The sequence below is a fragment of the Augochlora pura genome, chromosome 11 (genome assembly GCF_028453695.1).
Source record: "Augochlora pura isolate Apur16 chromosome 11, APUR_v2.2.1, whole genome shotgun sequence".
NCBI classification, from domain to species: domain Eukaryota; kingdom Metazoa; phylum Arthropoda; class Insecta; order Hymenoptera; family Halictidae; genus Augochlora; species Augochlora pura.
Window position 1 is genome coordinate 12,900,168 of NC_135782.1, and position 27,216 is coordinate 12,927,383.

The 27,216-nt window shown below is 41.0% G+C and overlaps 1 protein-coding gene across 1 annotated transcript in view; it reads left to right on the top strand.

The window, feature by feature from the left end:
• Positions 1-13,366: 13,366 nt before the first annotated feature.
• The window catches only part of Tet (tet methylcytosine dioxygenase-like), a 220,543-nt gene continuing 206,693 nt past the window's right edge, over positions 13,367-27,216 (top strand). Inside the window, exon 1 of the mRNA XM_078194910.1 lies at positions 13,367-13,598. The gene's annotated coding sequence lies outside the window, so the exon portion shown is untranslated. The remainder of the gene's footprint in view (positions 13,599-27,216) is intronic.

Consider the following 27,216-nt stretch of genomic DNA (forward strand, 5'->3'; position numbering starts at 1 on the left):
TGTTGAGGACAGATAAACCATTTGGTAAAATAGACAGATATCTTTCAAGATAGATAACTTCTCCAAAATTGAAAAGAAAATATAAATAAATTATACTCTTTTAAGATTTAAAAAAAAATTACTTTATTATCATAATGCTTTTCCTTTATTCGAACAATTAATGAAGCGTTATATAACTGCAAAGTGTTTTTATTTGAAACAAGAAGCAATAAAATCGTTTTGGCCAGCTACTTAGATCAGATAAATCATTGGCCAAAATAGTAAAATATCTCTTAGCATAAATAACTTTTCTGGAATTAAAAACGAAATGCAAATGAATCATACTTTGTTGAGATTTTCGAGAGAACTATTTTACTATGATAACATTTTTCCTTTATTTGAATCGTTTATGAAGCATTACGTCACTGCAAAATGTTTTTATTTTACACAAGAATCAGTAAAATAATTTTAATTAGGTGTAGTAGTTAAATACCAGTTAAAATAAATATATTAATAAATAGATAATTTTTCGAAAATTGAACTACGTGATTTATACTCTGTCAAAATTTGAAAGAAAACTTTTCCTTTAATTGAATCATTTACAAAGTATTATCACTGCAAAGAGTCTCTATGTAACATAAGAAACAATAACCTAATTTTGACCTAATTCGAATACCTCCTAGATCTTTTCCAAAACTGGACCAAACGATCCCCTAACTTTCTAAACAATGTCAAACAAAATCAACATTAACAAAATACAACATTTTTGGAATGTAAAAAATACTCGTCTCGAAATAATTCGAGGTTATCCTTTTAAATTCCGCGACAAAAAGAAGCTATCGAACGATTACGGAAACGTTTTAAGAGACAGTGCGCGGATGTTTCAGCGATTAGGGGAGAGTCGCGCAGCCTCGTGTGAAAAATCCGTCCTCTCGGTTTTTGGTGCAAGGCCTCGGCTATATCGTTGCGAGGCGCACGGATCGCGCGGCGTCATTGGCCCGCGTGCCATGTGCACGGGACAAATACAGTGGCGAAAGCAGCTGCAACATCGTGACACGCGTCTATTGTCGGCGCGCCGTGGCATCGAGAAATGAAAAATCGGCCTTCCCCCCTGCCCTCCGCGCGCGCGATCCCTTCTCCGTGCCCCACCCTGTCTGACCTTGCCCTTTTGCGACCGATCTCGTAGGGGATGTTCACCTGGACCACGACAGATTCTTTTTTCGGGAAAAATCCGGACGAAAACGAAATCGACGATGAAAACGTCTTCGCATTGTGTTCGTACGCAGCCATGCGACGCGCGATTCCGCCTCTAACAATTCTTCGGTACCTTTAACATTTTCTATTATTTTATTGGCTTTCTCTCTTTTTATCGTTTTATCCTCTGTGCTATTTTTACAAATGCTAAACCTTGTGTTTTGTTAATTTTTGTGTTGGATGGTGTCGTTTATAAGTGACTCACCGTGTATAATAATTTTATTTACTGTATTATATTACTATATTATATTACTGTATTATATTACTATATTATATTACTGTATTATATTACTATATTACATTTACTACATTATATTACTATAGTATATTTACTAATCTAACTATACATATATATAGTAAAATTTATTTTGTGGTCGTTAGAAGGAGAGTAGATATCGAATGTGGAAAAGCGCATAGGACTCAGAAATGGAATTTTAGTTTGCAATGGAATTGTAGAAGGTGCCTCCTGTTTCAGGAGACACCCGGTACATCAATTTTCATATAAATTACAGGAAAAGTTGAGAAATCAATTAAGAAAGAATTATGTAACTTGGAAAGTAATTTTTAACTGAGAATTTTTGTGGGTGGGGAGAGTTGATTTAAGTAACCCACCCTGTATAGTTTATATTTATTAAATTAATTTTGTGACTATTATCAGTAAAGTTAGACTATATATCGTAGAAAAGCGATTAGGATTAGGAAATAACTTGCAAATGGAATTGTAGAAGATTTATTTTTCACGAGACACTCAGTATTTTTAGATAAACTTATTTTTGTTGTTGTTGTTATAGGTGAAGAATATAGATTAATAAATAAGTGAAAAATAATTGAATATAGAAAGTTATTTTTCGTTAAAGAAAAATCGTTATAGAAAAATTTTTTTGCGAAAATAATGATTGAATTTAGACAGGAAATTAGAGCTAAGAATTTTCTGAGGGTGCTTTTTAGATGACTCACCCTGTATATCCACTGAATATAAAATTATTTTTCTAATCTCTGTAGAAAAGGTATTAAAATTAATTCCGTAAAATTGAGCAAAGCTAGAAAGTGTCTTTAAATTAAACATCCCTAAATGTGTTTCTTTTAATTGTCTCACCCGGTATATCTATCTTTATACGAATTAATTTCATAATTGTCATAGACAAAGTCGAAAAGTCAATCGAAGAAAAAGTAATCAAAGTTAAAATCAATCTTTAATTAAGAATCTCGTAACGTTGCTTTTTAAACGACTCAGTCTGTACATCGATTGTCTATAATTTACTTTTACGTAAATTAATTTCATAATCATTACAGAAGAAACAAGAAAAATTCATTTGAGTGAAAAATGATTCAGTAAAATAAAACTAAGAATTTTCAGAAGATGTTTTTTAAATGACCCGCCCTGTGTATCGATGTCCTACAAAATCTATTTTTACAGAAATTAATTTTATAATCGATACAGAAAGAAAAAATAGAAAATTTCAATCGAGAAAATAAAATTTCGGAAAAAAGAAATTTTCAGCTAAGAATTTCAAGGGGATGCTTCTTAAGTGACTCACTTAAGTGAACTATAATCGTTCTAGGAAATGCAGGAGAGTCGATTAAGGAAACTGAATCATCGAAATTAACTTCGAATAAAAAGATCGCGCAAGGGGTCGTTTGACTCTTTCGGTGAAAAACTGGTGTCGGATAGAAGGGTCAATGTCGAACGTCATCGGAGGGTCAACGAGTCACCTGTTTGCATCGTTTATCCGTTTACCAATCGAAAGACAACGCTCGCTCCCTGTATAAATAAACGTAACAAGTTTCCGGAGGGAACATAAACCCTTCGATGAAACGTTGCATTTGTATAATCAACAACAATATATTCTATTATCTCGAGCAAGATGAACTGTATCATAATAATAATAATATCGTTAATCGCAAATTAATTATTTAATCGTTAATTAAATGTCTAAAGGTTGTTAATGGTAGAAAGGGATTGTTTATTATTTCCTGTTTGTTTATATTACCTAATATAAGGATACTAATAAGGTATATGTATAATATACATATAGTGTATATATATATATATTGGGTTGGCAAATAAGTGTTTGCATATTTTAAATAAGAAGAAAAATTCAAAATATAACTCTACTCAGTTAGGTATTGTTTTGGTCGATGATCTTTTGCCATCCCCCAGACAGTGTAATAATTCAGAGGAAAAATTAACAATTAAAGCATTTCTAATTTTGATCAGAAAAAATTTCTCAATCTAACCGAGAAACAAAATTTCTAACAAAAATGTTTACAAATGCCAGCGCAAGAAATTTCGGAAGGAACTTGTTCTATAAAATTTTATTTAATATTCGACGACATTTTAGTCGATGCCAACAGCCATAACATAACCTCGAACTTCGAAATAACGCTGAAACAATATTGTCCGGCTAAATGAAAATCGAGACCGCCGCACGTCGATCTCGTCCCGTCGACGTCGCTCGCCCGGCGAAACGATCTCCGCGTGACGGAGGACGACGCATCCTGCCGTCGCCGTGTCGTCGACCCTTCTTAGAAGAATCCCGCATTAATTTCTATCTGCATACGCCATTATTATGTTAATCGGGAGCGCCGTCGAACGTTTCGCGGCACCGAGTTGTTCACGATTAAACGCGTCCTTGCGTCATGCCATGGGAAAGTCGACCGCAAGGGTTTTCCATCGCGAAGGATCGCGCGTCGCAGTACCACACAACCCATCGAACCAATGTTTTTGATCCTGGCGCGGTCAAGCTTTCTTTCTTTTTTACCGAAAAAGAAGCCGCTCCGTCAATTAGCGCGCGAAGATCAACCCTTCGGGTGACGACCCGAAGCCGGTCTCTCGTTATCTCCATTCACGAGGACAAATCGGGCAATTAGGGGTCTCTGTGCACTAATTTATGACTGGTGTGACCGTCGAGCGATTTTTGGGTGGCACTGGTATGTTGGGCATCTTTTCTCTGTTCTGTAACTGTCCAGTAGATTGTGGATGAGAATGGACAGTTAATTAAGAGGAGGTATGATTAGTCAAGAATGTATGCCATATATTAGATACAAGGTAATATATGCTAGATACTTGATACTAGATACCAGATACTAAATACCAGATACTAGATACCAGATACCAGATACTAAATACCTAGATATAGATTCTAGATACTATATTCTCGATACTGGATACTAGATACCAGATACCAGATACTAAATACCTAGATATAAATTCTAGATACTATACTCTGTGTAAATATACTGTATACTATTAAATTGGGGGGTTGAATAATCATATCTCCTCTTCACTGACTGTCTATTTTTGTTTATAAGTTGATGGACAGTTTGGAACAGAATTGTTACTTGACACTGAAAGTATCTTACACGGTCTTCTGTCATTTTTATTACAATATAAGGTACAAGAGTTTAATTTTCATTGATTCATCTTTTATATTTATTGAGTGTAAAAATGATTTCGCAATCGTTGTAAATAAAGTGTTAAAATCAATTGAGAAAAATTGAGTAAAACTAAAAAGAGTTTTTGATTGAACGTTGTGAGAATTGTTTTTTTTTAATTGACTCACCAGGTATATCTGTCTTGAAATGACTTGATAAATTAATTTTATAATTGTTATAGGTAAAAACAGTCAATCGAAGAGAAATGATCGAAATCAGAAAGAGAAATTTAAGTCAGTTAAAGTCAGTAAGAGTTTCGAGAGGGTGTTTTTTATATGACTCACCTTGTATATCAATTGCATATAAAATGAACTTTGTAACCACTATAGAAAAAGTGTTAAATATAACGAGAAATACTAAGTAAAGTTAGAAAGTGATTTTAAATTAAACATTCCGAAATGTGCTCCTTTTATTTGACACACCCAGTATACCTACCATTACACAAATTAATTTTATAGTCGTCATGAGTAAAATTGAAAAGCCAGTCGAAGAGAACGATCGAAGTTAAACAAAAATTTTGAACTAAAAATTTTGAGAAGCTGCATTTTAACCCTTTGACTACTGTTGGCGCCTATTGGCGTCTGATACATGTTGGCTTCCTGGTGCTGTAGGCGCCAATAGTGTTTTTAGACGACCCATCCTGTATATATCTGTTATATATTAAATTAATTTTGCGATCGTTATAGAAGAAGTGTTAAAATCGATTAAGGAAAATTGATGAAAATTAGCAAGTGATTTTAACCTACGAACTCCGGAAGATTTCCTTATTAAGTGACTCACCCAGTATATCGTTACTTAAATTAATTTTATAACCGTTATAGGTGAACTGAGAAAACACAATTAAAACAAAATAATTAAACTCAGAAAGTAATTGAGAATTAAAAACTTTCTGAAGATGCCTGTTGAAGTGTCTCACCCTGTACATCTACTAACCACCAAATTAGTTTTGCAATCATTATAAAAAAAGTGTTAAAAATAACGAAAAAATTGAATCATTTTAAAAATTGTCCATTCTACAAACTAAAGTACAATCTTGAGAGAAACTCACTAAACCACAAATCAAAACATGTAAGAGGATTAACTTTTGACACTGAATATACCTAACCCAACGTCCCGCCATTTTTATTACAACGTAAGCTAACTAAAGTACATAAATAAACTACTAAATTTTAACAAATAAACTAATTTTATACAGAAAAACTTCCACACACCTCTCTCGCAATAAAAATACAAATTTAATCATGCTTGTAAATAAACAAAAGGCTCAGTATAATGGATCACCCTAATTCAACATTTGCAAGAAAAGCCGAAATTCACAGAGACACCGAGTCCACGCACTTGGGTCGCTATCAAGGGTCAATAGCTCCGAACCGTGGAGTCAAACACGTGGCTTAACAATGTTTAAAAATCCGTGAATGTACCCGCAGCCATAGTCGGCTATAATAGTCTTCGATAAAAAAAAAGAAGAAATCGTCTGCCCGTATCCGCAGTCTGGTCCGCGACGACACCTTGAACGAGCGTCTATTTTCTAGCGGTTAGAGAGGATGCCCTCATGAGGCCCTTACAAGGATAGGTCCCCGGCCGTGACACTCACTTTTTGACAAGGTTTTGCACAGCGGTAGAGCTTGTCGAACCAAGTCGAACGATACTTGGTTCGAAGCGTAGGCGATACGTAGTTTCTGAGATAGTTCGCGTTAAAGTTGTTAGAATAGCTGGGAAGATAAGCTAGATTTCGGGCCACGGCTCCGCGCGGCGGAGTGGGGGGGGGGGGGGCTGGAACGCTTGCGAACGCCGAGGTGGGGGTGAAAGTCCTGTGGATAGACTCGCGCAGTTCTCCGCTACTATTCCCCCACCACCGGCGATCGCTTCTCTGCCCAAACGCAACGCGATGCAGCGACTCCTTTTACAAACTTTCTTGCTGACAACTTTAACATTAACCCTCTGCTCTCAAAGCTATTTTAATAACAATAGATGCGAAATAATTTTTTCTACATATTTATATCTTACGTATTACACTTATAATTTTTCTTATGTATTACACTTATAATTTTTCACTCTATAATTTTTTAATAAAATAATATATAACGTAAAATAAATTAGATAGGTAACATCATTTTTTTACGTATTTATATTTTGTATGGTAAAAAACCTTTTACAACCGTTACGATGACAACTGTATGATATGTAATGTAATTTTTTTAAATTTTATTGTTAGCAGACACCTTGTATATCTATTTTTACATAAATTAATTTTATAATCGTTGCAGATAAACTTGAAAAACAATTAAAATAAAATTATAGATCTCAACAAGTAATATCAAACTAAAACTTTTCGGAGAATGCTTTTTTAAGTGACCCACCCTGTATATCTATTACGAGTCAAATTAATTTCGTAATCGTTACAGAAAAAATATTAAAATTGATCAAGATAAATTGATTAAAATTATAAAGTAATTTCAAATCGACATCTCTAGCAGCTATCCTTTTTAAGTGACCCACCCTATATGTCTATTACGTGTCAAATTGATTTGGCAATCGTTATAGAAAAACATATTAAAATCAATCAAGAAAAATGAATTAAAATTAGAAAATTATTTCAAATCTAGATCTCCAGCAGCTATCCTTTTCAACTGACCCACCCTGTATATTTATTACGTATCAGATTGATATCGCAATCGTTACAGAAAAATATTAAAATTGATCAAGATAAATTGATTAAAATTAGAAAGTAAATTCAAATCGAGATGTCCAGTAGCTATCCTTTTCAACTGACCCACCCTGTATATTTATTATGTATCAAATTGATTTCGGAATCGTTACAGAAAACATATTAAAATTAATCAAGATAAATTGATTAAAATTAGAAAGTAAATTCAAATCTAGGTCTCTAGCAGCTATCCTTTTTATCTGACCCACCCTGTACATTCGTTTCTACATAAATCAATTTTATAATCCTTACAAGTAACCTTGAGAAATTCAATTCGAATGAAATGATTAAAGCTACGGAGTAAATTCGAACCAAGTACATACTTCCAAAGAGTTGCTTTTTAAACGACACCCGGTATACCTTCACATTTCTTACCATCGTGAAGCTTGCCGAGCTAATATCATTGCAAATCTTAATATCTACAGTATTAATTAAGATAAAAAATATCAATAAATATCAAGGGACGATATTTATACGCCGGGTCCAAGTTGATCCGGGCACCGCGCCGGTAACAATTTTCAAGGAACGCGGCCGCGTTTCGAGCACCGTTCTCGCGCGCCCCGGCGTATCGCGGGCAAATTCGTACATTGGATAAAGAAAAGGGGACGTTCCTCGCAATGGGGTTTTCGGTTAAGAGTTATCTCGACGATATCGGGAACCGGTTGGGATCCCATGATCCCGCGGTTCCACCCCCTTCGGGTTTCGGCCCTGGATCGACGCGTTTTCCGTGTCGAATTAGAGTTCAATTTGCGAGGCCTGCCGAGTTTCTCTTTTCCGGGACTCGTAAAAAACGTTCGTAAAAATCCCGCAATCTCGAAACTCCCGGCAACCAATCCGCGGCCGCGGCGACACGCGCTTTTCTTCCACTGCGTCTTCCCACCCCCTACCGGTGGCGGTCGCTAACGATTTATTTCGACGGGTCGGCTCGGGGCTTCTCTCGATATCGGCGCGCTTTTCGTTGGCCCGCGGGCGACAACCCTTCTCCACCGCTCCTGTCCCGCGTCAGCCTCTGGGATCGCGGAGAAGAGGCGACCCGGTTGACACGCGGCGGAACGGTTGTCCTTTCTCGCCCGCCGTCCCCTTTGTCGGCGGGCGTTCGTTCCGAAATTTGGGTTACTGAACCCGATTAACCCTTTCGCAGGCCGGTGGCCGCCGGGGCGTTAACAATCGCGGCGCGTTTCTGGTCAACGGAATCGAACGACGACCTTACTTGGGTCAACGGCTGGCTAAACGGTTCACCGGGTACCGGCTTACGGGAACATTTCGATGTCGCGCGGCGCGACGCGAGCTCGGAGTCATCATGGTCAATACCCGAAAAATCGAAGTCGACGGTGGGGAGGATTTCGCTGCCTCGACGGCGTCCCTATGGGGTGGGAAGTCGGGAAAGAGGCCTGCCTTTTATTCCACAGTGGCAATTCTGTGACAAGTGCACGGTGCACTGGAATTTTGGAAGGATTCTTTCTTAGGAGACACCCTGTATATGCTTTTTTGTATAAAATAATTTTGCAATTGGGGGAAAATTATACAAGTTGGAAATCAATTTTTTAATTGTATTTTTGACTCACCCTGTATATCTTGTATTCATTGGTTTAATTTTAGGATTACTATGGAGAAGGTAAAAAGATTAATTTTACATAATTGAGTTGCAATGGAATTTTCGATGATTCTTTGCTTAGGATACACTCCGTACATTTATTTTTATATAAATTAATGTTCTAGTAGTTATAAATTAAGTAGAGAAATCAATTGAGGGAGAATTAAACAAGTTAGGATGTGATTTTCAAGTAAGCATTTTGTGGGGATACTTTTCTAGGTGACTCACTCTGTATATCTATATTTAACGAATTAATTTTATGGTTATTATGGAAGAAAATAAAATCAGTTATGGAAAAGCGATTATACTTAGGGAATAAGTTGCTGTAGAAGTTACAAATATTTCTTGTTTAGGAAACACCCTGTATAGCAATATTTACATAAATTAATACTACAGTGTTTGTAAATAAAATTGAGAAATCGATTGAGAGAAGATTTTATTGGACAGTAATTTTTTACTAAGAATGTTGAGGAGATGTTTTTTTTAAATGATTCACCCTGTATATATTATACTTACCGAATTAATTTTATGATCATTCTAGAAAATGTTGAAATCTATTATGGAAAATCAATTAAGTTTGGGAAATAACTTCCAATAGAATTGTCAAAGATATTTAATAAGAAAGTGATTTTAAATTAAGAACTCTAAAATGTGTCTTTTCTTAGGCGACTCACCCGGTATATTTACTTTTACATAAATTAATGTTATAATCGTCATAAGTAAATTTAAAAAATACAATTGAGGAAAAATGATTAAACTTGGAAAGTAGTTTTGAATTAAAGATTTGTAGAAGATACTTTTTTAGGCAAGCCACCCAGTATATCTACTTTTACATAAATTAATTTTATAACCGTCGTAAATAAACTTAAAAAATACAATTGAGGAAAAGTTATTAAACTTGGAATGTAGTTTTGAATTAGAAAATTTCAGAAGATACTTTTTTAGGCGAGCCACCCTGTATATCTACTGCGTATAAAATTGCTTTTGTAGTCGTCGTAAAACAAAGAAAAATAGGAAACTTAGGAAATCAATCGACGAAAAATAATCGAACTTGTAAGGCGCGTATTTTTTTAAGGACGACATTATTTTCAATAAAAATACATTTTCTGTAAAATGGTTATTGTTCCCAGAGACAAGTACAACATTTTTCAGCATCAACACATTAAAAGTTGTTAATTATTACACCTGTAAACCAAATAAATTATATATCCGAACTGCAATAGGAAATAGAATGCATTTATCATAAATCCATAGTCATAACTTCTATGTCTTAGATGTTCCTGCCTCAAAACTCATGGGAGCATTAGTTTACACTCTCCTCTTGCTATATTTAAAAAATCATCTGCAACCATCCGCACTTTCATCTATTATAGCCAATTAGGCAACGTACGATGCACCGACTCACGAAAATATTTCCAACGAAATCACTTTTCAAAAATCAAATAAATCCACTCGTTCCGCGCTGTCAGAAATTCTTTCTTATCAACCACCATAAAAAGTGATTTCGGAAAAAATAATACTTTCGATAAAAGCATCTAGTTACAAGCGCCAAGTAAGCACGCGTTAACGTCGCGCAATGATCGCGAAAAACAAAGGAAAAGATCGAAGAGGTCGACAAGAGTCGCCGAATCCCCTAATTCTAAAAATAAATAGAAAGACACAGCCTCTATAAGTTCATTGACGGTGAGGCCGAGCGGCGTCTCTAATAAAAGAAACGTTTCGACTAAAAGCCGAACGAGTTGCCGGAGAGTAACTCGCAAACAGCCCTCCGCAAAGAGTAGCACTGAAAGCGCATAACCATACGAAGCCGGGGCGAGAGCGATGCTCGGGGTCTCGCGGAAATCCCCGCGATTTCTAAAAAATCGTGAAAAGGCAAAAGGAAGCCGAACAAGGAGGCCGGAGGTCCGTCGGTAAAAGAGGAATATATACACAACTCGGGGCTAAACTAAATTCCCCGAAGCTGACACATTTTCCGGTAGATTTTTCCCGGGCGAAACGATTGCGTAACGAGGAGCAATCGAAGGGACGCGGTAACGAGAGAAAGCGTGATCGGGAAAAATAGGAATCAGAAGAAGAAGGCGAAAAGGCTTTTGCGTTCGGTCGAAGCAGGTTCGCAGCATCCCCTTGTTGCTTAGGCATCAAGCGAGGGGTTGGCGAGCCGCCGACGTCGCTGCGCCTGCGTCCTCCTTCTCCCTGCCCCCACCCCTTCCACGCCCCGCCGCGTGTCTCCCACCCCAGGCGAAACGCATCGAAATCTTTCGTACTCCGTCTTGTATTCGGTCAACTAACTCGGCTCGGCCCCCCTCTCTCTCTCTTTCCCTCTCTCGCTCACGGCGTCGTCCGTCCTGCTCCGTCGTCCCGCCTCTCGCTCTCGCCGTTGATTGTCACGCGGCGCGAGCGAGCTAGAGGGAGAGAGAGAGAGAGAGAGAGAGAGACGGAGTCTCCCGAAGCGAGCAAGAGAAGAAGAAGCAGAGAGAGGGATAGAGAGAGAGAGAGAGAGAGGCAGCGTGCACGAGCGTACGCTCGAGTTCCCCTTTCCCTTTCCCTTGGGCCGGCGATGGTCCTGGCCGTATCCTGGGTTCCCGCCATGACGAACGGGATGACACCCGAGCGGTGCCGAGCGCCGCCGAATAGCGACCGACCGCCGAAACGCGGGCAGCTGCGACTCCGCACGGACAAAGAATACTCTTGGAGCATACAGTCACCGCGCGCGGCGAGCACACTCACCACGGGGCAGTTCGCCGAACCAAAGGTACAGTGTTTTGATGCGTGCTCGTGAGGCCGGTCCGACGGTGTCCGGCCGTGAACACGTATCCCGTATACTCGCGGTGCATCGCGGCTACGCCGGAGTGATTGTCGCCTCTACGTAAACCCCGACCGACTGAGAGGAGGAGTCCGAGAGGGTAGCGCAAAGCAAACGGAGTTACAGAGTGGGAATAACGGGTGAGATAGAGAGAAAGAGAGAGAGAGAGAGAGAGAAAGAGAGAGCGAAAGAAAAAAACGTCGTGTGCGTGTGTCTGCGTTTCGGTACGCGAGTTCCCCGTCGCAGGGCGGAGGAGGAGGGGGTGGGCCGAAGAAACGTGAATCCTGGAGGAATTGTCCGGCCGCGCAGGTACGGACGTTGTTGCTGGTTTACCTGTACACACGTGACACGGGGTCCCCTGGTGTGTTCGTTGGTTTCGGGCCACCGAAGTGTCGCGGGTGAAAACAAGACGAGAGTCAAGAGACGTAACGTCGTGTTGTTTCAGCTCCAATAGCGTCCTCATTTTTTCCCTTTATTCGCGATTTTTCTCGACGCTGTAAACGAAAAAGGATCTTGATTTTCGCCTTGTTTTCGGGGTGATCGGGGGCCCTGCACACAGTGATACCGTACGGAGGTTCAGTGGGGAAACGGAGCAGTTCGTGGTGGAATCGTAAAGCCAGGATAGGGGGCCCGGCGAGCCCTATTGGAAGGAGCACAGTGTCAAACGTTTCTCGCGGCGATAGTTCGCTGTATGTATCTAGTGCTGCCGGTGATATCGTGATCGCAGCCTCCGTGGCTCCGAGAAATTTGGTAACGTCGCTGGCAGGGCCGAGGAACGGTAGTGGCAGCGCGGCAACGGCAACGACGACGACAGGCCGACCGGACGGGTGGAGTGTACAGCAAGAGGGAGAGAGAGAGAGAGCGTCGAGGATCACTCTCGCTTTCGTTCGGCCCTCTCCGTTTCTCTCCGTCCCTCTCGCGCCATCCCTCTCTTTCTCCCTTGCTCGCCGGTTACTACGAAGAACCAACAAAGAGAGAGAGAGAGAGAGAGAGGGAGAAAGGGACGGCGGGAAAGAGAGAGCGCCGGGGGAGGGAGGAGCGTTCACGAGACGGAGTTGGAGGAAGAGACATAAAAGAAGAGGGAGATAGAGAGATAAAGGAAGGGAGAGAGTGATAAAGAGCTCGTCCAACCGAAGGAACCGGGAAAGAGAAGGGTAAGTGCGCGAGCCTGTAGTTTCCGTGGAAATGAGTGCCCGTTGGTAAAACGCGTCCCAATTATGCCAATCGGATCACCGGTCGTCGTCGTTGTTGAACGCGTGGCATGGTGTCTGCTGGTTGGGGCCAAGGCAAAGAAAATGGAGGTCTCCGCAGCGAGGAGAATGGTCCTGCGAAATAAAAATGCGGAAGTCGGCACGTTTCCATCGTCCTGGCCTCCTTGCTACGTCCGCTGATGATCACCACCACCGCCATCACCATCGGCACCACCTCTACCACAATCTCACCACCACCACCACTTCTACTACCACCACCACCAGCACCACCACCACCAGCACCACCACCACCACCACCACCACCACCACCGCCACCACCACCACCACCACCACCGGCAGCACCACTACCACCGCTGCCACCACTACCATTGCCGTCAACGCCTCCTGCTAGCCGGCGGCGATGCACGGTAGTGTCCTCGAGCACGGCGTGCACGCATCGTGCCTGCGAATGTTTCACAAGTCTCGCGCGGTGCGTCAGACAAAAACGCGTTGTGTCGTCGTGAGAGGCGAGTGACGACGGGCCAAAGTGTGCATCCCTTCGAGAATTCTACCGGTGATATCGAGACTCGGGCTCAGAACGCCTCGTCGATGCCACGCGTAGTGTATGGGAAACAGGTTCTTAACGTTTTCATTATATTCTATCTCTAATTTACGTCCCTCCTATACTCTGCATCCGTACCTCCCCCCAGTTGTGCACAAAAATAAAAACAAACGCACGGAGGATAGAGAACACGTCTCGTTACGAATTCCGCGGGCTGTTTGTTTCTTCGCGAGTCTCCTCGAAAAGGTTTTTCGCCCTTCCTCCCCCCGCCGGCGGCGGCGCGAACCTAACCTAGCCTGACCGGCCAGAACAAACGACGCTTTGGTAAACACCATTATCGACTGCGGGCCGTGTGCTCGTTCGTCGATGCTGTACAGTTCGAAAGCCGGTAGTGTGCTCCGTAAAAATGAAAGAAAAAACGGAGAAGTCACCCCGCCGGTTTATCGCACCCAGCCCTCCTTACCGTCGCCACTGTGTGTGTGAGACCCCGCGGTTTGTTGTGCGTCGATCGGCGCGCGTGGTGCGCGGCACGCTTCGCCGAAATTTCGGTTTTCCGAGCAGGCCCCGAGCAGTGCGCCGTATCGAAAGTGTGGATATCGTGCGGGCCCGAGGACAGTGCGCGCCGCGCGGAGAGGAATAAAAGGCACGAGAGCGAATTCGTCGTGTACGTACACGCGGGCCGTTTGTGTGCCGGCCGCGCGCAAGAAAAAAAAGGGAGAAACGCCGGCCGGGTAATAACGTGCAATTTGCAGTTTACGCGATAATAATCGGCGCGTTCGCACGCGATCGAGAGAGTTCGGGGATCGTTAAGGGGCGGCACTCGGCACGCCGCGGATCAGTCGGTTCCCGACCCGAGACATCGATAATCGGCGGACGTTTTCCCGCGAGAACGTGGAAATCGGATCCAGGTGCAACGCGGCGCGGGCCGGCGACGGGGGCCCGTGCCAACAGCGTTCAAACTCGTCCCGGGGCCTTCCCCGTTTCGCGGACGCGATCAATCGCCCTTTCTCTTTCGGGCTCTATTCCTCGTCGTCTCGTTCCTTTCTTTTTTTTTTTTTTGCACCGGTTCCCTTTCCTGTGGGTGTTCCCTCCTTTTTTGCGCCGGCCGGAGCCGCGCCGCGGACCGGCGGAGAGGGGCAAATTTCGGCCCACGGAACGGCGGAACGGATCGGAACGGACAAGGAACGAACGTCGTGTGGACCGCGAGAACAACGGGCGCCAAGAGATTTACGGGCACGCACAGTATCCCTTTTACCCGTTCCTCGGATTCGTTTCTTTTTCTCTCTCCCTTTTTCATCTTCCTTTCCTCCTCCGCACGGTCGTATCTCTCTCTTTCCCTCCCTCGATCGGTCTTTTTTGTTTTCTTCTCCTCTCCGTGTTTCGCCGTCTCCTTTAAGAGCTCTCTCTCTCTCTCTCTCTCTCTCTCTCTCTCTCTCTCTCTCTCTCTCGGTCATAGCTGTCGGAATTCTCTGCGCGCGGCCGCGCTCGAAAGGGTTGCCGGCGAAGTTGGCCGCGAACCGCTTCCAAACGAACGCCAACGGTTCTCGCGAAACGCGCGCGCGCCGATCGCGACGCGGAACGTTCGAGAACAACGTCGGCTCCCTCGAACACTGGGACCGACACTTTTCGATAACTGCTGGATCCACGATCATCCGGATTCATGGGGAATACGCGTCGCAAGAGACGTCAGTGGTCGGATAATGGGATAGTTACAGTGGTAGATTTTATCGTCTACGGTGTTTCATGTGGATTATCTCGGTCTATTTAGATGTGAAATGTGATTCGACGATAGGGCAGTCCTTAAGATTTAGGGCAGTTTCCTTAAGGTTTGGACAACGCGTCGAGTCGACAGACTTCGGACGAGTTGCACGGTTTTCTCATTTATAGTTCGGGGATTGAGTGATCTACTTTTACAGTACCTTAGACTCGACGATCATCTTACGAAAGTTTTTCGTACGTTACTTTCCATTCTCTTTGGTCCATTATAAAGGAAATTGTACCATTGTCTATTGAAAATTATCTAGTCTTGACCTTTCACACTAGGAAGGTAAAAGACCGCTAAATGTTGTCTTATCGCGTACCAAAATAATTTTCACCAATTGCAAAGTGTTCTATACGCCGCAAGATGTCGTTTGCATAAAACGTGCTAATTATAAATCACAAAATGTGGATACACTGTAGTCGAAACTATTTTTGATTTAGGGTTAAAATGTCCGAGAATGGGGAAGACCGAAATTAGGTTTAAACCGTTGAGAACACCCCCAATTTATCGGTTCTAATCCGCCGAACGCAAGAAACTTTAGTATAATTAAAAATGTACTGAATTTCACAAGGACACTTATTATACACATATTACAATATATTAAAATACAAAGCGTTGGCAGATATGACACTTCCAAAATTACGCGACCCCCACTGTCAAACGTAACAACAAATTCACTTGTTACGCCGTGTAATGCGTGACCGGCACGTGCCAGTTCCTGCATGTTGTTTGTTTCATCCCCGCGCATGTTTCTGCGGCGGTGCTGTTTCGCAACGATTTTCAATTTCGCGAATATGGCCCACTGTCCTTTATTAAGCGCCGTTCGGTAGCAGACGAATTTATCGTATATCAATGCAGCTATGTAATTGGTGTTTTAATATCTATCAATTGTTCCACGTGTGTTTGATTTGTACTTCTTCTAGTGTCTCTAACTGCAAATGGAGAGTCCACCGTTTCAAATTTCCCGCCGCAATCGGAGTACTTGACCTTAGTCGACAATATTTTAAGTGTACGCTATTTTCTTCGCGAAGTTCTTTTACAATCGTCCGACATTTTGTGAAATTTTAGAGGTACGTTTCACGTCAATTTTCACCGAGTGAAAATGAAATTTCACAAATTTCATCCGACTGAATTCACTCGCATCGAAGACGTTGTCTTTGTTACTCGGTTCTCATAGGTTCAGACACTGTAGTCCAATGAAATTTCTCGTTTCAACCCTTTCTGATTACGCTTTTTATATGCGCAAGCACAATTTATATATATTATTTACATAATTCAGGATTTAAGAAGAAAATGGACTTATCTTCATCTTTCACGGTACGTTACGCGAAAGATGATGATCGCAATGTACAACGCTCTTGATTATCTTATAGTCATTTTTACGACGTATTCAACGATGTTTACGACAACTTTTGATGTTGGTTCATCAATTGTTTCTAATTATATTCTCGAGGATACTTCATGCAGACTTGCTAGTCTGCTGCAAGTTATAATTTGTTGATAACCCTGTTTTTAGGGTAACAGCCGTTTATTTAATTGCCAAGAACAGACTTGTTAGGCGACTGTTTAAACACAATTAGATCAAATGTCATTTTAAATATTAATTAAATATTAAATAATCGTAATATTTAAATATTAAATAAATCGTAAAGTTAGGTTTTTGTAAACCGAGTCCAATTTCTTGGCCGTGAAGCTGAAAATAAATAAATATAATATCAATAAAATATTAAATAAATCTGAGACGTAACTGCAACGTTACATTAATGCATAGAGGACGTCGACTCTCAAACAGCGGACCTTATTGACAAAAATATAACTGATTCTATTTAAGATTACTAACAATATTATACAGACTTTACTAAAACGTGTGAAAACTTAAACTAATTGCAGTAAATTAAGTAGTAAAAGAATCATTGTGATATAAATAATTAAATTTTGGGTCTCTATGGACCCGAACTCCGTTATTCGAGGGTCGATTTAAGCGTAAATTTTTCCTTCATAGGCCGTAAATAAAACGTAAAGGAACCACTGAATTACAGTGACGTATCTCATCGTCAAATAACGTTTGAATTTCGGGTCTCGATTGACCCAAGCTATACAGCATCGAACGTCTGAAACTAGACCAGGTTGCCCGGGCGTCAACCGTAAACAGCGGCCCCGAGAAAAATGGCACCGTGCGCGCGGGTTTTTTCGAGCGTAGCCGATAAAGAAACCGACTACACGGTGCTCGTGGCCAGGCCGGCCCCGGGGAAGGAACACCTGTCCAACGCGCGTGGAACAGGTATCGACGCGAATGTTTCCGACGATCAGGGCCGACAAGAGTTGTGCGCGCGCGGGCTTATTTTTCTTCGGACGCTGTTCTCATCTTCTTCTTTTTTTCTCTGCCGTGCATTCTCTGTTGCGCCCTTTTTCGAAGCCCGCTGCGTGGGCTGCTCGGACGTCGTTGCGCGCATTAATCCGTGGTTTAGCGAACCAATTTAAATATCAGCGGCGCGCTCGACGCAATTTTATATCATTTCCGATATCGTGCGCTTGTGTGGGTGGGTTTAGCAGTACGCCCGCCCCCCGTGCCCCCACCCCCACCGCCGCGCGGCGCGGCGTCCACCTCACCGCGGACCGTTACGCACCTCGTCGACACGAGGATACTCGAACGACCACTACGGGCCGACGCGCAACCCGCCGCGCAACGATACGGAACACTGAAATCATGGTCAAAATTTAAATCGATAAACCTTGCCAAGAAAGTAGAGCGTAATAATAATCGAAACTTGTCTTGATCCACGATCATCGATTTTTGAGCTCCTTTTTCGGAGGTCCTCTCTCTATGGTCTCGGACTGGCAAATTTAGTCCTCTGTATCTCCGTTGGATTCTCAAAGTAGTTTGTTTGTTGCTCGTTGATCATCGATATTAAAAATATATCTTTCTTGTTCCGATATTTGACGCTTAAAACGTTCAATCATCGCAATTGTGTTTAAATATCCTTTGATCATGGGAAACACTTATTCTCAATCAGTATTTACTATAGGAAGACTTTGGATACAATTGAAACTTTTCTTTTCAATTCAACAGATCGCTGTTTCTTCCAAAATAATTTTCTACTCTGTTTAACGAAGTGGCCATTCTTAAAATGGTCTCTAAAGTGGACTTCTCAGAGTTATTCGTTTTGAAATATTTTTATGAGCGTGTCGTTCTTTATTACGTCAAAAATGGCTATAATGGACAAAAGTGCAGCAGCTAATATATTAACCACAGTTTTTAACAATTATAAATTTATGATTCAATAAGGCAAAAGATTTTCTAATAAATGCATTCCCTCTCGTAATTGCGATCTACGATTCGTCGGTTTACAAGTCTAGCAATTAACAATTGCTGACACACTAGCGGAACAATAAATCACCGTGAACGATATCCAGTTCAGAGAATTGAAAAAAAATGCCTTCCACAAAAAGACTTTGCCCTCTGCACTTGGCACTGTCGTTCGCGGCTGACGAGAAATGATTGCCCGGCAAACTCGAAGTTTGCAGTGCAATTGGCACTCAGGAGTAAAAGTGCGGCTCGTTTCGTATCCCCCACCCCATGGAGACTCCATTATCGTAGCCAAATTTATATCTTATGGATGTCTTTGGCTTTCAAAGTTTCGACCATGATTTCGGTGTTCCAATTTTCGACGAGACGACGTCGCTGTCTGTCAAACCACGGCGACGACGGCGTTCTCTGTCCATCTCCCTCGTGGCCGTCAACGCGGCCTCTCTCTCTCTTTCTCTCTCTCTCTCTCTTTCTTTCTATCCCTCTCTCTCTTTCTCTCTCTCTCTCTTTCTCTCATTGCGATCGCGTGTGATCGGCCGGTATGCGTAACGTCGTCACAGCGTACTTGCGGTATATCCCGTGGAACTGCAGCGGCGCATGCGCCGCGCGCCTTCGTGGCCGCGCACGTGCGTGCGTGTGCATATACGCCGCCGTGTATTGGGTGGGACAATAGTCGCCGGTCTCGGGGGTGAGCCCCTTCCCCTAACGCTTTCCAAATTTCAAACGAGTCACGAACGAGGATCTCTCGTCTCTTGTTTGCATCGACTGGAGGCAACACTTTCGCGGCTAGGGATTTTCAAAAGCGCACACGGTTAAGTTAAGGTTATGTCAAGCATTGTTCTTAGGCTATATATAAAGCTCTGGGACCAGATTAAACTTGGTGGAACGCTATAGTATAGTACCAGTGGGAGATTAAAAAATTTAAAGAAAATTTCTGAATTTCTGTTGCAATCTTCAAGGATCTCTTCATAGAGACCTACTTGTTCATATTTTTAGTTTCATAATTGTTGACGTCATAAAGCTGCTTCCATTAGGAATTGCTTAATATATCTTTAGTCAACTATTATAAATATTGTGGATAATTGAAGTAATCTCCGTCTTGTAATTCTCGTAATAACTTGCTACTCGCTTTTAGGAGGCGGTAGCTTTACAAAATCATAGCCTTATTAAGCAATAAGTGATAGTCTTCTCGCAGATACCGAGAAAGGTTCACTGTTTGATCTTCTTTCGATACGGGCGGCTATTATCGAAACTAGTCGTAGGACCTAGTTAAAATACTAGGTTAATATTGTCTTCATCGTCGCGTATCGTAGATTATTTGGACTGCTTTGTCCCTTCGACGTGTTTGCATAAGCGAGGTCCTGACGTATTTAGGTGGCTGCTGTCACATATGCGTGACTGCACCGATGCCGCCAGTCGTCGGTCTCGTTCGGGACGTGACTTCACTGGTTTTGGGGTCATTGTACGAACTTCAAGTACGGATTTTTCACTCGTTGACGGGTTTCGCAGTTCTCTGTCGGCACCGAACAACGCTCATTGCGGTGTTCATTGCGATCTCCAGTTCTTCCACAAACTTCGAAACGCTTATGGTTTACGAGGCTTCGCTCGCGTCGAGCGTTCGACGCTCCATTTTGTTTAGGGTTGCTCTTTGTCCACTTGTTCGACATTTTCGACGACCGTTCTTCGCTTATTTCACTGGAAACGCGAACTAACGTTTCCAGCGAACCGATTACACGCGTAGAGGATAACTATATTACTCTGTGAGACACTTTTACACGAACTATAGCTCAACACTTTTTCACGTAATTGTCCAATCACGTTTCACATTTGCATAGCTCAATCCACATATGATTGCGCGTTTTTATAGTGTTACGTTCTTTCAGGACGATTATACTCGTCATTGCGCAGTACACTGTACTTCGTCGTGACGAGTATACTCGTCTTACATAAGATAGTTTACATTTATTCCTGACGAGTGTAGTTATCTTACGCGACATAATAGACATTTACGGGTGACGAGTATACTCGTCTTAGATAAATTAATAGAAATTTATTCGTGACGAGTATATTCATCTTACATAAAATAATTTACATTTACTCGTGACAAGTACAGTTGTCTTTCGTAAAATAATAGATATTTGCCCGTGACGAGTGTACCCGTTTTACATAAAATAACAGCAATTTATTCCGAACGAGTATACTCTTGGTATAGTATACTCTTGGAGTATACTCTATCCATACTCTTGGATAAAATAATAGCCATTTGTTCGTGGTGAGCGTAAACGTCGTCGAACAGATGTTCATTTCTTCGTTGTGACGACTATACTTATCTTACAAAAACGATTGTTATGTCCTTGTAATGAGCCTACTCGTGGTTCACAATTAATATTGTAGGTTAATCGAACGACCGAGGATCATACAGCTAGTTATAGTGTACCGTAAATTGATTTTCCATCAGGGGAAAGAACAAAGCAGCAGCCTTAAAAATCTTCGAGCAAAATTCACAGCAAAATGTGTCGACCACTGTAGAGCGTCGATTAATCTAACCTACTTCGTATTACCAACAAGCTGCGATTATGGACGCCGGCTGTTTTTGTCTGTCGCGCAGAACCGAAACAATAATGACATTGATATTATATTAATATTATATTGTATTGTTAATATTTTTATTATATTGATATTACATTATATTAATGCTATATCATATCGACATTATATTATTATTTCCATTTTGAAATATAACTGCAATCTCCGAACAATTCGATTATCATATCATTTTCAACAGTCATGGATACTTAACCCTTTGCAATCGAAACCATTTCAATTGAATATCCAAAATATTTGATCACACTTATAGCGTTCTCAATTTACATAACCTGGAGCATTTAATACATTATGGAATTGAATTTCGTGACTCGTGCAACAGTTAACAGTTCTTTACAATTTCTTAAATATAAATAAATTTAATAAAAATTATTCTGTAGCACAATCATTTTTAACGACGTCTCAGATTCGCCATTCGACCGCAAGGGGTTGACAACCAATAAAAATTCGCATTAACACGAGAGGATTGATTCGTTGCTAAAATCGTTTGGATATGTTCTATAGGGTGCGTGGTCAAGGTCCTCCGCGAACAATAGCTAGGCTTATTTTCCGCGGCTTCTCACGTTCTCCGACCGAGCCGCGAAGCTACGGTACGAGCGCTAATCACTCGGGACACCCTGTATAGGACAACGGCGCGGCGTCCGTCCAGCGCGCACCAGCTGTGGTCCGCTGTGCGAGGGGCTGCGTGTGTTGGCGAGCGGGTACGTGCTCGCGTGCATACGGCCGGTCCTCGTGTTCGTGCGCGAATCAGTGCGCACTCGAGTGCGTTTCGTCTGGGCAGCGAGCAAACCAGCGAGAGAGCACCGGTGTATACGCAGTGCCGTAAAACCGTCGCGTCGGTTCGCCCGTCACCGACCCACGGGACCCGCGTCCAGGCGATTTCGACGCCGGGTACGCAGCAACAAGTGACCCTCTTCTCGCCCGAAGCCGGGTTAACGTCGCGCCGGCTGATATTTCGATAATCCAGGCCCACTGAATTCTCAGTACCTAGCTTCCGTAACATCTCGTTCATTTTATAAGCATTTCTCTCGCGTGACCTAGATCTTATTAACACATATTCGGTCGCATGACGAACAGTCGTCATTTTGCAAACAATCACCACTAGCCAAATAATGAATATTGGTCATTTGTATATTACAGAAAATATTAAGGTGTCTCATCAGTTCTTTCCTCCTTTCTGATGCGGAATCAATAGACGATATTTATCGTATAAAGTTGATTTATAGTGTTTTATGTTTCTTCCACTATTTCGCACACGCTGTATCGCGTATTTTCATCAAACCTACTCTCGAGATCGTAGATAGCATGGCGCGGAAAGAACTTATGGTACACCCTAATATTCTACACCGCTGATCCTGACAATCCGCCAAATTCATTCTCACTATAGTTTACAGTAATCTCCTGATTCTTGTTCTTTTTACTCTAAATAAATTACATTCTAATTTTTACTGAACACAGATAATTTTAACCAAATATGGTATAATTATAACCATTGCTGAGAAGTATATAATTTTTAACAAGCTACGTTATTTTTATATAGACCGTTTATATCTGTAGAAATCACCACTTCTACAGATAGTGTCAAAAGCATTTTGTGAATGGCGGTGCAACAAATTATCGGACAAATATGTGTTAAAATTAATTCAGTTCCAAGTAAAACTAATTCCCAGTGAAACACACAGTTGGTGCATTGAGTTGTGCATTAATTAGCAACACGAGTAAGCTCTATTCTAAGGACTTTTCATCAAGCCTACAAAACTGTTAAAATTTTTAACGATCTTAACGCTTAGAAATTAAATATGCAGGATCCTGCTGTTCTTCGCTTTTCATCGTTATTCCGAAGGTCGGCCAGCGCGAGGCGCGTCGTTGAGGTCAAAGATACCTTTCTTGACCTTCCCGAACCATTTCTGTACAGCAGACCCGCTAATAACACTCTCTCCGCACACGTTGCAAATGAAAATGCTGATTTCTGCTTCTCAAGAACTGCACCTTGACCCTGAAAAATCGTGGAAAATTAAATTAATTCAAAGAGCCAATACAACAATTCAATTACTGCGAAGACGTCATTATAAAACCAGATCTACAAATATATTCGCCAACCTAACGAAGAGCATTAGTACACTTTCTGTACTAATTTTATAAAATACAAGACGATGATAAATGTAAAAACCAAAATCGTGACAACCGCTTTACTTTGATCCACGCCGAGATATTACTTTGAAATTACTGGTGACGTTAACCGAAAAAATGATCAATTTCAGGGCGAAATTGTCGAAGGATCACGTCGCGCGACGAATGGTCCCTCGGGGTCGAACCGGTTCCGGAACGCCGGCTCGTTTGACGAATCGTGGATCGATAATCGGAACGCCTAACGGTGCGTCTCGACGCTCTCTGCGAGCACACGTCGTCGCACAGGTTATCAATGGCGTAGTAGTGTGCCAGAGAGTCGGTCTGCCGCCCTCCCTCCTGCCACCCCCTTACCGGCCGGTCTCTCGGCGTCCTCTTCCGCCGCGGATGAATAAGTTATAGCCCGCGACCGTGCTGGTAATCGGCCGCTACAAAAACAGTATTGTTATGACTCGAGCAAGTGGGTGATGTCAGCTATCACGGCCTCTTTCTTCGCTATTTATTGCTACTTAACAAGCGAGTAAATACTGCTTTACGATCACCGCGTGTCACCGTTTTTCGCCTGCGGTTTCACTTCGCGTCTACCACCGTTCCCTTCTCGCCATCCCTTCAGCCCCCCCACCATCACCACCGTCATCATCCCGCCGCCGCGATCTTCTTGTCTTTGCGGGGCCTGTTCATTGATAGACGCGTGCTCCCGGCCTTCCTCGTATAACTCACCGAACGCGGGACTTCCACCTTTGCTCTCTTAGAACCTGTACAATGGTAACAAAAGTAGCGTAATTTTTTGACTTCTAAGCCGTATATTTAAATATGCGTTGAGAAATTTAAATAATATAATAAATATATATCGATGATTTATCGACCAGTCATTAATAATTAATGAATTTGCCAACCGGAGGTCAATATTTATGTTATTATGGGTAACCAAATCTAGTAATATTTTGATGTTTTTATAACATTGGTGTCAATCAATATATATTTTATTTATTCATTTATCTCTGTCTATCTTTGTCTTTATTTTTATTTCGTTTTATTCATCGCAAAAGATAAACAGTTGTATAATAATATGTGTCCTCGCAGTGGTAGAATTCAACACTTTTACCTTAATAATAAATAATAAATAAATCATTGGTTGCAAAAAATATAAACTACCGGTCGGTAAAATGTTAAAGTAGAATTTATGAATGGTAAAATGCAACATACTTTCCGTTTAGTATAAAACATTAGTTTTGTGATCGGAAAATATATTTAAAAACATCGAATTTTCGCGCCACATAAGTAAACGGACGATTTATATAAAGTCAAGTGCAAAAGTTATGAAAATAAATTTGTCAATAATTTTTGTCACAGGTAGTATAGCTCTATTGTTTAATGATTTACTTCAAGAGGTCTGAAGTTTTTCAAATTATTATTTATTTAGCATCAGAGCCGTTTTATATCTCCACTTTACATGATTTTATGGTTTACTTATTATTTACTTAGTATTTTTGTTGTTGCTACTTGTACGACCGAATTCATCTTATAGGATAACACAGTTATGTATGTTGTCACCTATTTTATATCTTAAATTCCTAGATCATATAAATTGTTTATATTTAATATTCATATTTAGTCCCCGTACTTCGATATTTCAATGTTCATGTTGAAGAGGTTAAGGACCCTCGAAAAAACGGTATAACTTTCTTCAAACTGGATTAACCGACTCGAATATTTATTTAAATCGTAGAAAGACTAGCCTGTTAGACAATGACTATGATACTTCCTCTAAATGTTGCTGCTACTCGAAAGATACATACTCTAAGTTCGCACACGTGTACTTCGCTGCGGGACTCGGTTCGACTTGAAGTTAGAAGCTCATTGTAGGTGACTTTTTAAGATGAGCGATGACTTCGTTAGGCTAGGGTCTTTGTTCGAAAAGTTCGTTATTTGTCTTTGTTCGATCTCGTTAGCGGCAGTGGAACTTGTTGTATTTTTAACACTAAATGTACCGAGCACTAAAAATGTCTGATTTGTCTCGTCGCATAAAAATGATAAAATCGTGTTTATTTAAATTTTTAGTCATTTTTATCATAATATATGCTAGAATAAAAGAATATGGGGTTAATCATTTTCCATGAAGGAATCTTTTTCATTTCTATGATCCATGAATAACAGATTGGAGATGAGTCTTTAGACATTTAATGTTAATCAGCTAATTTCGTTCTAAACGATGTCGACATTAATATTTCAACTGTCGACATTTCAAGGTTTATTTATTTCGTTTAATTCACTGTTAATTTCTTGTTAGTTCTATATTAGTTCTCCGTCGGTACTCTGTCATTTATTTGATCTCAGTGATATATAAGCTTGGTCCCGACCTTTTTGGACACCTTGTATAAAGACAGTCGGTTCAGACTGACGTTGGTTGCTTAAGAGCCTAACAAATGCTTCTAAGAACATATCCGAACAATCTGACTTTTTCAAAACAATTATGAAAAGCTGTAACATAACATTAACATAACCATGACATTAAATAAAAACAAGTTGTTTTGTCGTTTATTTTGATAAGCTGTAAATATTACAACAGTTAATATAAATTCTTCTGAAAGCTTGACAAATTCATGTTTCGTCTATTCAGTGTTGCCATGAGCGCATAATTAACTATTACTATTAACGAGTAGGACAATGGTAAAATCTCCATATGATTATGGTAGATGGCGGTATGACAAAATCGCGATCATTACACTTGTCACAAGCAGGTGTCGCAATTAGGTTCCAATTAGGGTGACACAATTATAGAAAATAAATTTAATTATACAAAATAGAAGATATAACAAAAATTGAGAAAGCTAACTGTAACTCTAAGAATTCTGCGAACATTACTTTCTACTAAAAAAATGTACAAGGTGTAACCTACAAAAACGGGACACTGGCATACCGTTAACCAGAAAACAATAATCACACAAAAATAATATTTCAACAATCAATTATCAAAGACATCAAACTCCTGAACATGCAGAATGACTCTAGGAGTCCGAGGAATATCGCTCTAACCTACAAAAAGACAATACTCTTACATACCATCAACCAAACAATTCTTCTTATTCTTCATTAATTTCATATCAAATTTTCATCTCAAACATTCTGAATACATTCAGCAGCCTAACTAAAATGAACTTAACTCCTTGCATTACAATTCCTTTCGTGCTACATTGATTAGCACTTATTTGTCGTTAATATTTTTCTTAATAAGACCAGACAATTCTTGTTTCTTTTATGTGCGTTCGATTTCAGACTTTGATAACAGAAGAATAAATTTGATTTCGATTTAAAATAAATTAATAATATTCGCGTATTTAGTAGATTTCGCATGAAATTTGTATCACGAGTCAGACTCGTTGTTATAGTGCAAGAGGTTAATACTACGAAATGCCAGAAGATAATTCTCAGCTGCTTTGCACCTGAGAATTACCTACATATGCGACCGGAAAGTTATCCCGTCGGGATATGTCGGGACCTTTGCCTTGGTGGTCGCGGATGGGGATACTACAAGGTCCCATAAGCGCAGCATAAACCGTTGGTTGACGAGCGCGAGACGTAAAGGGCGTCAGCAATAAGTCGGCAAAGCTGTTATGCCCGCGTCTAAGTTATGTCTACGACTAGGTTATGTCAAGGTGATGTTATGTCCGCGCCTAGGTTATATGCGCGTCGAGATTATGTCAAGATAATGTTATGTCCGCGTTTAGGTTATGTCTGTGCATAGATTACGTCCGTGTTCAGGTTATGTCTATGCCTAGATTATGTCCATGTCTAGGTTACGTCTGTGGCTAGATTATGTCCACGTTTAGGTTGTGTCTGTGCCTAGATTATGCCTGCTTTTAGGTTATGTCTGTGCCTACATTATGTCCGC